A 12339-nucleotide genomic window follows, 5' to 3' on the forward strand; every position below is an offset into this window, starting at 1 on the left:
CAAATGTTTCTGCACAGCAAAGGAAACAGTAAACAAAACAAAGAGGCAACCCATGGAATGGGGGAAGATATTCACAAATGATACTACAGACAAAGGGCTGCTATCTAGGATCTATAAAGAACTCCTCAAACTCAACACACACAACACAGATAATCACATCAAAAAATGAGCAGGAGACATGAACAAACACTTCTCCAAAGAAGACATATAAATGGCTAACAGACACATGAAAAAATGTTCAACATCATTGGCCATCAGGGAAATTCAAATCAAAACCACATTGAGATACTACCTTACACCAGTTAGAATGGCCCAAATTAGCAAGACCGGAAACAACATGTATTGGAGAGGATGTGGAGAAAGGGGAACCCTCTTCCACTGTTGGTGGGAATGCAAGTTAGTGCAGCCACTTTGGAAAACAGTGTGGAGATTCCTTAAGAAATTTAAAATAGAGCTACTCTATAACCCTGCAATTGTATTACTGGGTATGTACCCCAAAGATACAGGTGAAGGACCATCTGTACCCCAGTGTTCATAGCAGCAATGGCCACAGTCGCCAAACTATGGAAAGAGCCAAGATGCCCTTCAACAAATGAATGAATAAAGAAAATATGTTCCAAATACACAATGGAGTATTATGCCTCCATCAGAAAGGATGAATACCCAACTTTTGTTATCAATGTGGATAGGACTGGAAGAGATTATGCTGAGTGAAATACGTCAAGAAGAGAGAGTCAATTATCATATGGTTTCACTTACTTATGGAGCATAAGGAATAATATGGAGGACATTGGGAGATGGAGAGGAGAAATGAGTTGGGGGAAATTGGAGGGCAAGTCAAATCATGAGAGACTGTGGACTCTGAGAAACAAACTGAGGGTTTTGGAGGGGAGGGGGGTTGGGTGAGCCTGATGGTGGGTGTTAAGGAGGGCACGTATTTCTTGGAGCATTGGGTATGGTGCATAAACAATGAATCTTGGAACACTGAAAAAAAATTAAGAAAAGAACAAATGGAAGGTATAAAAAAAATAATGGTCTCTAGTTTAGTCATTTCTCTTTATTTAACCCTTAAATTATTTCTCCTGGGAAATGGCCAGATCATCAAAGTAATCCATGGGAATGCACACTACAGGTCTCTGACCTTTCAAAGATTCTCAGGGGAAACAGAGTCATTATGATTTTTTTTCCAGTCTGTAATCATCACAAATTCTAGAGGGATAACTGTCCCTCTGGAGATACTATTGAATTTCCACTCAGTCTTCCCTTCCTAGTAGAGGAATATCTCAGCCTAGCCCTCTTCAATCATTTTGAGTTCTTAAACAAGAAATTTGGGAGTATTTTTTAATTACTTGTTGTTACAGAATTATTTTAGTAAACTACTGTGTAAGAAGAAAGGGTCTCTGTGACATTGGTATAAATCAAGGGTATATGCTTCAGTTACCTGAGAAAACATGGTACATTAACATGCTTTTCTATGCCTTGTAATATTATACATTATACTTTGTCATGTTGTCTCTGATCTTTTCATGGGGAATAGCCTAAGTGAAAGGTATTGCACTTTAAAAATTACCACTTGTCCTGGACCACGTGATTTGAATATGGATTTTATGTCACCAAAGAGTAATTATGTGTCAACATTAGCATGCAGCAATGAATCCAAGAAATGAGTATTTGTGTTCCTTAATATTGCTATCTAGAAAACTACAATGATTTGTAGAGTTGCTCAGCACTCACCTCCACATTGTCTTTATACTTGATCAAGGGTCAGTACTAAGCATTACTCTATGCCCTAAGTCTTGTCTGATGACTTAGTACATATTGAACTGGGATATTAAATCTCCCTCACTCAGAGATATGCAAGAGACCACTCACAACTCATAGCAGAATGGTACAACCCCAAGTGGAATAACAGTTTATAATTTCATAGAACCTATTTATATTTGCACGAGTTTAACATCTAGCCAGAAGGCAAAAAGACTCAGGAGACGGCTTTTCTGATTGTAACAAGGAGAATAAGCCTGAAAAGCTCCAATATCACAGTAAACCATGTTGGAGTAACCAGTGTTAAATTTTGCCTCCTGGCATAAACAACTAGAAAAACAATTGGACACAATCTATGAAACAGGTGATTTTACACATTGGACAACAGCTACGACAAGATTATGATCCTGAGAAAATTAAACAAAGAAGCTTATAAGTCATCCTGAGGTTTTTCATGGAGGTACTTTCAGAATTACAATATAAGAGCAGACCTTGTAGAATTTGCTGAATTTAGGAGACAGAAATTGCATTTTAATGAGGCTGTAGTAGCCAAAAGTTTAAAAGCAGAATAAGGAAGTGAAGACATGTGTGCAGAAAAAGAGCACCAGAAATCTGCAGAGAGTGCCACTTAAGTTTGCTGCTGAACATAATTTGTTCATGTATAGGATAAGTACCCTGAAGTCAAGCAAAGATATACCCTTTGTTATAAGATAAACAATTCCCAGAGATCACCCAGTGCTTTAAAATGTTCAAGTTACAACCTGCAAATAGTGGAGATGCCTCACTGAACAATCAGGGTATTCAGTAGAGAAATCTGGGTAATCACCTCTCAGAAATAAGGCAGATTTACACCTATAGTAAACTTAGTGTGGACTCACCCTAAAAAGTTTTAAAAATAAGCCTCAAAAGGATCAAGCTGCTCCACAAATAACTTACTTATCAAGACAAACTTCACCATTTTTTAAACTCTTAAGAGCAGACACTACACTAAAACACTCCGGACAAAAATACAATGAGCAAAATGACTGGCACCCAATTAAAATTTACTAGAATATGAAAAATCAGGACAGTCTTAACCACAACCAGAAGAAAAATTAGACTATAGAAAGAAGCAAATATGACAGACATGATGGAATCAGTAAGGGACTCTGATGGAGCAATTACAAACATAATTAAGAATTTAAAGAAAATGTAGGGGCACCTAGGTGGTTCAGTTGGTTGAGGTTCTGACTCTTGTTTTTGACTCAGGTTATGATCTCATGGGTCATGGGATCAAGCACCATATTGGGCTCTGTGCTCAGCTGGGAGTCAGCTTGAAGATTCTCTCCCTCTGCCCTGCCCCTACTCATGCAAACACACATCCATTCTCTCTCTCTAAAATAAAAAATAAGAATTTAAAGAAAATGTAAACCTAAAGTCAAGAGAGAGAGAATTCATAAAAATGAACCAAATATTATTTCTAGACAAGAAGAATACAATGTGGGAGATGAAAATTTTTTATAGGTTTGACATGTTATCAGATATTTTTGAAAATTTTATTCAATAAACTTTAAGACATAGCAAAAATTAGATGATAGGTAGGTAAGCCCAGAGAGAAAAATAACTATAAAAATCAAGTAACACCTCTATAACTTGTGGGAAAATGTAAAGCAGTCTAACATGTTTGAGTTCCCAAAATGGAGAAAAGCCAAAAATTTTTGAAGGAATAATATTGCTATACCTGTTATTAGAGCTAGAAATTTTATTTTGTTGATTATTTGGGATTTTATACATGAAGGGTCATGTCATCAGTGGGCAAAGACAGTTTCATTCCTTCTTTCCCAGTCCGAATACTTTCTTCTTTTCCTGTCTTGAATTATTGCAGTAGTTTGGAATTCCAGTAAAACATTGACCAGAAGTGATGAGCGAACATGCTTGTTTTGTCTATGAATACAGGGGAAAATGTTCAATTCCTCACCATTAGGTGTGATGTTATCTGTAGCTTTTTGAGATACTGTTTCTCAAACTAAGGAAGTTCCCCTCTAATGCCAGTCTTCTGAGACCTTTTATCATGAAAGATTGTTCAATTTTGTCATATCTTTTTTTCTGTGTCAAATGATATAGTCATATCATTGTTCATTTTGAGACTATTGATAGGGAGATTCCATTGATTAATTTTTAAATGTCAAATCACTCTCACATAACTGGAATAAATCCCAATTGGTTATAATACATAGTTTTTTCATACAGTGTTGAATATAATTTGATAATATTTTCTTGAAGATTTTTACATCTTTACATCTGTATTCTTGATACAGTTTGTATTCTGTATCAAGATACATCTGATACATCTGTATTCTTTTTTTTTTAAGATTTTATTTATTTATTTGACAGACAGAGATCACAAGGAGGCAAAGAGGCAGGCAGAGAGAGAGAGGGGGAAGCAGGCTCCTGCTGAGCAGAAGGCCCGATGTGGGGCTTGATCTCAGGACCCTGGAATCATGACCTGACCTGAAGGCAGAGGCTTTAACCCACTGAGCCACCCAGGTGCCCCACATTTGTATTCTTGATGCAGTTTTTCTTTCTCATATGTCTTGGTTAACATTAAAGTAATGCTGGAGAACTTGAATTAGGATGTGTTCACTTTGTTTCTGTTTTCTGGTTGAAAGTCTGAAGAATTTGTATCAATTCTTCCTTAAATATTTAGTAGAATTCACTATTAAAACTATGTGGGTTTGGTGCTTTCTTTTTTTTGAAGATGTTAAACTAATGTTTCCATTTCTTTAACATAGATAGATCTGTTCAGATCATCCATTTCTCCTTGTGTAAGTGTTGGCAGTTTCTGCTTTCTAAGCAATTGGTCCATTTCATCTAAGTTATCAAGTTTGTGGACATAGAATTTTTTATGGTATTTCTTTCAACGTCCATGGGATTCAGAGTGATAAACCCTTTTATAAAACTTTTGGTATTGGTTATTTGTGTATTCTTTTTTTTTTTTTCCCTTGGTAATCTAGATAGAGACTTAATAATTTTGTGTGTCTATTTTCAGAGAACTAGCGTTGAGGTTTATGATTTTTCTCTTGTTTTCCTATTTTCATTTTCATTGATTTCTGGTGTAATTTTTAATATGTCTTTTCTTCTGTTTACTTTAGACATAAATTAATCTCTCCAGTTTCCTAAGACAGAAATATAAATTATTGACTTAAGCATTTCCTTCTTCTCTAACAAATTCATTCAATGTTATAAAATTTTCTCAAAACACTGCTTTCAATGTATTACACAAATTTAAACAAGTTGTATTTTAATTAGCTCAAAATATTTTTAAATTTCTCTTGAGACGTCTTTGACTTGTGTCTAGCTATGTTGCTTAATTTCTAGATATTTGGAGCTATTCTAGCTATCTTTCTGTTACTGATTTCTGGTTTAATTCCACTGTGGTCTGACACACATTTCGTATGACTTCTATTTCTTACTACATGTAAAGTATTTTTTATGGTCTAGAATGAGGTCTATGTTGATAAATGTTTCATGCAAGCTTGAGAAAAATGTTTATTCTGCTCGTCGAGGCAGTAGTGTATAAATGTCAGTTAGATACCATTGATTGATAGTGTTGTTCGAGTCAATTATATCCTTAAGTCTTTCCTGTCTGTCTTATCTATCAATGCTGAAAATGTGGTACTGAAATCTCCAAGTGGAATAGTGGAATTGTCTATCTGCCTGCAGTTCTGTCGATTTTTGCCTCTTGTATTTTGACAGTCTGAGGTTGGGTACATATACATTTAAGATGATTATACCTTCCTGGAGAACTGATATATTAACGTTATATAATACCACTCTTTTTCTCTTAAAATTCTTGCTTTCAAAGTTTTACTTGTCTGAAATTAATGTAACTACTTAGTCTTCCTTTAGATTCATGTTATCCCAGTATATCTTTTTCCATCCCTTTGTTTTGAAACTAATTGAATATTTATAGTTAAGTGAGGTCCTTGTAGACAACATACAGTTAAATTTATATATATATATATGCACTTTATATATATATGTGTATATATATATATATATAAAACATATATAATATATAACTTATAAGCTAGAGGAGTGCTTTGGGGAAGTGAAAGAAGACCAGTATGGTTATGCTATAAAAGTTAAACTGTGGTGTAGCCTAACTTAGACTAGAGGATGGTACAGTCTTGTAGAATATGTTAAGTAATCTCATTAAGAAGCTCTGGACAGGTTTTAAGTTTTAAAAGGGTGATCTCCTTTAATGTGCATCTGGTCAAAAGTCACCCAGTTGCTGAAGAATATACTTGGATATACATCCAGGTTCCACTGTTTTCCAAAGTATATTCTCTTTCCATAAGGAAGGCTCATTTATGTGCAGTATACTATTCATAAACATAGTAATAACAGAGACGGTACATGTTAGAGACCTGTTAGGATAATTACTGTGCAGCTCCAACTTCTCTTTTAATATTATTCTGACTCCTTTCAGTCCATTTCTTCAGTTCGTAGAAAGACCAAACTTAGCAGCATTTGAATGCAAAATAAAAAGTCCAAACCAAAAAACAAGCACCAGTGCGGGGCAAACAAATACACTTCCCACAAAGGTCTTTGCATGAAGCATTCACCCTTCAGAGAAGACTATTCCATACTCAGACTGTATCTCCCTCATGTTATACCTGCTGAGTCAGACTTGGCAGCCTCCATACACATTCAGTATAATTTAAAAACATTTACACTTGTTCTTTCCCACATAGATTCAAGTGTTGAGTGCTCTGAACATTTTCAGACAGATGTTATCAGATATTTTCTTGGCATAGTTTCCTCAGTGTATTTGCATAGAACAGCCATTGCCACTGAAAATGAGGTGCAATCAATGAAAAAACAATTTGTGTTTATTGTTGGTATTTGGTAATGCCTACCTGTATTGAGGAAAGATTTTTTCTTTACAATACTGAAAATACTTCTGTTCCAACAATATCTTTGTATTTAATCTAAAACATATATATATATATATGTAAAAATACATATATATATAGTTTGTATTTAATCTGATATATATATAGTTGATTGATATATATATCATATATATGTGATCTGGTATATAATATAATCTGATGTGTGTATGTGTGTATAATTGACACTTAAGCAACATGGGTTTGAGCTGGGCAGGTCCACTTAAAAGTGAATTTTTTCAGTAAATACAGTACAATACTATAAATATATTTTCTCTTTCTTATGATTTTCTTAATAACTTTCCTTTAGATTACATTATTATAAGAATATAGTACATGATATGTAATATACAAAATATGTGTTAATCAACTGTGTATGTTTTTGGTAGGGTTTCCTATCAATAGTAGGCTATTAGTAGTTAAGTTTTGGGACAGTCAGAAGTTCTACATAGATTTTTGACTATATTGTTCAGGGGCTAACTGTATATGGATTTTAGTTTGTCAGATTGAATAGAACATGTACATTTCCCCCATTGTTGCCCACCCCCATTTTCCTCTAAATGGCATACTTCCTTTTTTCTTTGTTTATTCCTAGCAAGGGAACTGGGGTTAAAATTCTACTTCTGGTTAGTATTTAAAGACTCCAGGAAGCTATAGCTTTCACTATAACAACCAAAGAATTTGGATGATTTTAAAAAAGTCATTTTTTAAAAGATTTTCAGGTTTTTTTAAAATTTATTTTTTATTTATTTTCAGCATAACAGTATTCATTATTTTTGCACCACACCCAGTGCTCCATGCAATCTGTGCCCTCCACAATACCCACCACCTGGTACCCCGACCTCCCACCCCCCGCCCCTTCAAAACCCTCAGATTGTTTTTCAGAGTCCATAGTCTCTCATGGTTCACCTCCCCTTCCAATTTCCCCAGTTTTTTTTTTTTTTTTATGTGAAGATACAAAGAATCTTAAAATAACTAACTTGAGAAAAATAAAAACTTCCTAGAAAAAGAGAAACTGCTTACTTTTATGCTTAGGGCAGAATGGACAAGAGATAAAATCTTCTATAGACAAGGGGCAATCCATATGTAAGAAGAAACTACCCAAACTTCTAAAGGAGCATGCAGGATGACAAGATGAATTCTACTTCAAAAATCCCCAGAAGCAAAGTATTTCTTCAGCCATCCATAATTCTTTCCCCAAAGGGCTCCAAATATATGGAAATATGCTACATGTTGAGGCCAAAACAAAAAGTCAGATAACGGTTTCCTGAAGTGTATGATGCTGGAGAGGGTATTGTTGAACTCACCAGCATCCCCAAAAGATGCATGTAAAGCATAAAAAGACCTTGAGAGTTCATAGTCCATAGACCCCAATTCCTTCTGAAATGTGGAATCTTGATCTTACCCTCAAAGCATTTGAAACCAAAAGTGAACTAAATGAAAAAAGCCACAATCCATATCAGATCCAGTTCCATAGGAACTTCAATGTCCTCTGTTTTGAAATTAGATATAATTGTTTTCCTACCTACTGTTTTTTTTAAATGCAGAAGTTTCAACATGTGATAAGACATCATGACGTGCAAAAACAGACAAACAAAAAACACAAATTCAACATGGGGGCTTAAGTGGGTAGGAGAAGAATCCATGAAACAAGGTGGGATAGGGAGGGAGACAAACCATAAGTGACTCTTAATCTCACGAAACAAACTGTGGGTTGCTGGGGGGAGGGGGGTTGGGAGAAGGGGGGTGGGGTTATGGACATTGGGGAGGGTATGTGCTTTTGGGTAAATTGGAAGGGGTGGTGAACCATGAGAGACTATGGACTCTGAAAAACAATCTGAGGGGTTTGAAGTGGCGGGGGGCGGTGGGAGGTTGGGGTACCAGGTGGTGGGTATTATAGAGGGCACGGCTTGCATGGAGCACTGGGTGTGGTGAAAAAATAATGAATACTGTTTTTCTGAAAATAAATAAATTGGAAAAAAAAAACAAAAACACAAATTCAGGAAAGTATGACCAAAAATGAAAGAGAAAATTGTTATAAAGAATAGAACCATAGCAGAACCAAGGATTTGTTTTAACAGAAAAAAAAGTGAAATAACCACTTCAAAGTATGTTAAGAAACTTAAAACTATTGTATTAACAGTATAAAATTAATGAGATTTTCAGTAGAAAATTTACAGAATAAGACAGTATTTGAGATAGAAAATTTATTTAGTGACTTAATAGTACATTGACCAGTACATTGAACAGCAAAAAGAAAAAAAAAAGTACACTTGAAGGGAAATTATTGGAAAGATGTTATAAAAGCAAAAGCAGGAGGGTCCTGGGTGGCTCAGTTGGTTAAGCGTCTGCCTTTGACTTAGGTAATTATCTCAGGATCCTGGGATAGAGCCCTGTGTCAGGATCCAGACTCAGAGAGGAGTCTGAATCTTCCTCTCTCTCGACACCTTCTCCCTACTTATGCTCTCACTCTCTCTCAAATAAATAAAATATTTGGGGAAAAAAAACCAAAAACAAAAGCAAAAACCAAAAAAATATAAAACCAAATGATTGCAAAATATATAAAAAATAATAGCAGAATGATAGAGATACATGATACAATATCATGTGATCTATCATACTTGAAATTTAAGTCCCAGAAGAAGAAGATCTAGAAAAGAGGACAGAAGAATTGTCTAAAAATATAATGGCCAAAAATTTTACAAAATTGATGAAGGACATTAACATGCCTACTCAAAAAGTTCAGGAAAACCTAAGCAAAATGAGTATAAAGAAAATCATGCCTTGACAAACCAAACTGTTGAAAGACAGTGCTAATGAGAAATTTTTAAAGAATTCACAGAAGCAGTATTTCTGGAATACCAGAATGAGGAACTTGGAAAATTCTCTCCCAACATTGCAGTTATAAAACTGTAAAATGATTGAAACAAAAAATATAGTAGAGTAGCTCAGTAGCAGATATGAGCGAGCATAAACACTAAACTTGAAGACAGATGAATAGAGACTATCCAGTCTGAAGAACAGAAAGGGAAATGTTCATGAAAATAAACAGGTTAAAAAAATGTAAAAAAATAAAAAATAAAAAAAATAAACAGAGCTTTGGAGACTTGTTGGAAACCATTAAGCATGTGAGTGGGACACACAATATGTGTCCCAAAGAGAGAAGAGAGAGAAAGGAACAGGAAAACTGTCTAGGAAATAATAGCTGAAAATTTTCTTCATTTGAAGAAGAAACAATATATACATCCAAGAAGCACAGTGTCTTATACCATACTCAAAAATTAACTCAAAGTGGATTAAAGACTTGAACATTAGACTTTTAACTGTAAAACTCCTAGAAAACATAAGTGGTAAGTTCTTTGACCTAAGTCTTGGTGGTGATTTTTTAAAATCTGACACCAAAAGTAAAGGCAATAAAAGAAAAATAAGTAAGTTGGACTACATCAAACTAAAAAGCTTTTGCACAGAAAAGAAAACCATCAATAAAATGAAATCACAGTCTACTGAATGGGAGAACATTTTTGCAAGTCATATATTTCATTAGGAACTTAAATCCAAAATAAAGAACAACTGTTAATAGCATAAGAACCTCAAACACTTTGACTAAAAAATGGGCAGAATATCTGAATAAACATTTTGACTAAAAAAAATGGACAGAATATCTAAATAGACATTTTTCTAAATAAGGTACATGAAAAGATGCTCAACAGTATTAGTCACCAGGGAACTGCAAATCCAAACCACAATGAGGTAATCACATCATATCTGTTAGAATGACCATGATCAGAAACACTAGAAGTAACAAATGTTGGTGAGGATATAGAGAAAAGGGAACCCTTGTGTGCTCTTGGTGGGAATGTAAATTGGTGTAACCATACTGGACAACAGTATGGAGGTTTCTCAAAAAATTAAATAGAATTAACCCTATGATCCAGCAAATCCACTTCTGGGTATGTATCAGACAAAAAGAAAAACACTAATTTGAAAAGTTATATGTGCCCTTAAGTTCACTGCAGTGTTATTTACAACAGCTTAGGAATGGAAATAACCCAAGTATCCACTGATGGATGAATGAATAAGGAAGTTGACATATATATATTCAGCCATAGGACCTTGAGGGCATTATCCTAGGTGAAATAAGTCAAATAGAGGTATCAGAGAAATACAACTACTGTATGATCTCTCTTCCATGTGGAATCTAATAGATATATATTATGAATATACATTATATGTGTATATATATGCATATTCATACAGAGAACAGATCAGTAGTGGTTGCCAAAGTAAGGGAATGGGGGTGGGGGAAGTGGGAGAACTGTTTTTGTTTTGTTTTGTTTAAATAAATTGAATTAAATAATATTCCATAAAGGGAAGAAGATGGAAACTTAGAATTAATAGGTAAATTTATGATTTTGATTATGGTGATAGTATAATGGGTGTACTTACCTCCAAATGCATCAAGTTGTATACATTAAATACCTTCAGTGTTTGTCAAGGAAAAAAACAGTCAACTTGTTCCTATATTCAACTATAAAAAATGGAATTTTACTTAAAAATTTTTACTTAATAAATTTTACTTAATATAATTTACTTTTTAAACTACATTTTAATACTTTAAATACATTAAAAATACTTTTAAATACTTTTAAAACTAGTACCAAGATATATGTACGTACTTTACAAGTATGTACTTACTTACATATACCTTGGTACTAGTTTAAAATAATGACAAAATAATGCAGGATCTCTATGCTCAAAACTGTAAAATGTTGGTGAAAACATTTAAATATCTAAACAAATAGAAAGATAGTCCACTTTCATGGATTGGACGACTCAGCAAGATGTCAGTTTTCTCAGTCATTGCTGATAGAAATATGAAAGAGTATAGCCATTTTGGAAGATCCTTTGGCAATTTTTGAAAAAAATTCAACACACAATTTACCATATAACCCAGCATACCTATTCTTAGTTATTTACCCAAGTGATGTGAAAATTTCAGTTCACACAAAAGCCTGTACCCCAATATTTATATAGCATCTTTATTTGTAGTCAGCAAAAAATGGAAACAACCCTATGTTTTTCAACAGATGAATGGATAAATGTAGTATACTTATTCATTGGAACACTTCAGCAATAAAAAAGGTAAACTGTTGATTCATGCAACAATATTGATTAGTCTCAAATGGTTTTTGCTAAGTGAAAGAAGTCAGCGCTAAAAGGCTACACGTTATATGCTTCCATTTATATGGAACATAACATTGTGGAAAAGGCAGAATTATGGGTATAAAATCAGGGTTATGGAAAGAAAGTAGCTGACTAAAACAGGGTATATTACCCTTCATGTAAGAGAAAGGGATATATAAGAAAATATTCATATATGTGGTCATCTGTTCAAGGAAATGCTGGATAAAGCAGAAACTAAAGAGAATTTGGTTGCATAAGGGGTTGGATGGGAAAGAAAAGGAGAATAAAAATGGATAGGTAGAAATGAAAATGGAGTGATCCTTTTCAGAACGAGTTTTTTTTTAATAGTTTAACCATTAAACATGGCAATGTTTCACATACTTCCAAACATCAATATGTAACTAAATAAATAGATTAATTAATTAAATCAAGTAGCATATGAAGGAGTCCAAAATGAGGT

This window comes from Neovison vison, chromosome 4 (genome assembly GCF_020171115.1).
Source record: "Neovison vison isolate M4711 chromosome 4, ASM_NN_V1, whole genome shotgun sequence".
Taxonomy (NCBI): Eukaryota; Metazoa; Chordata; class Mammalia; order Carnivora; family Mustelidae; genus Neogale; species Neogale vison.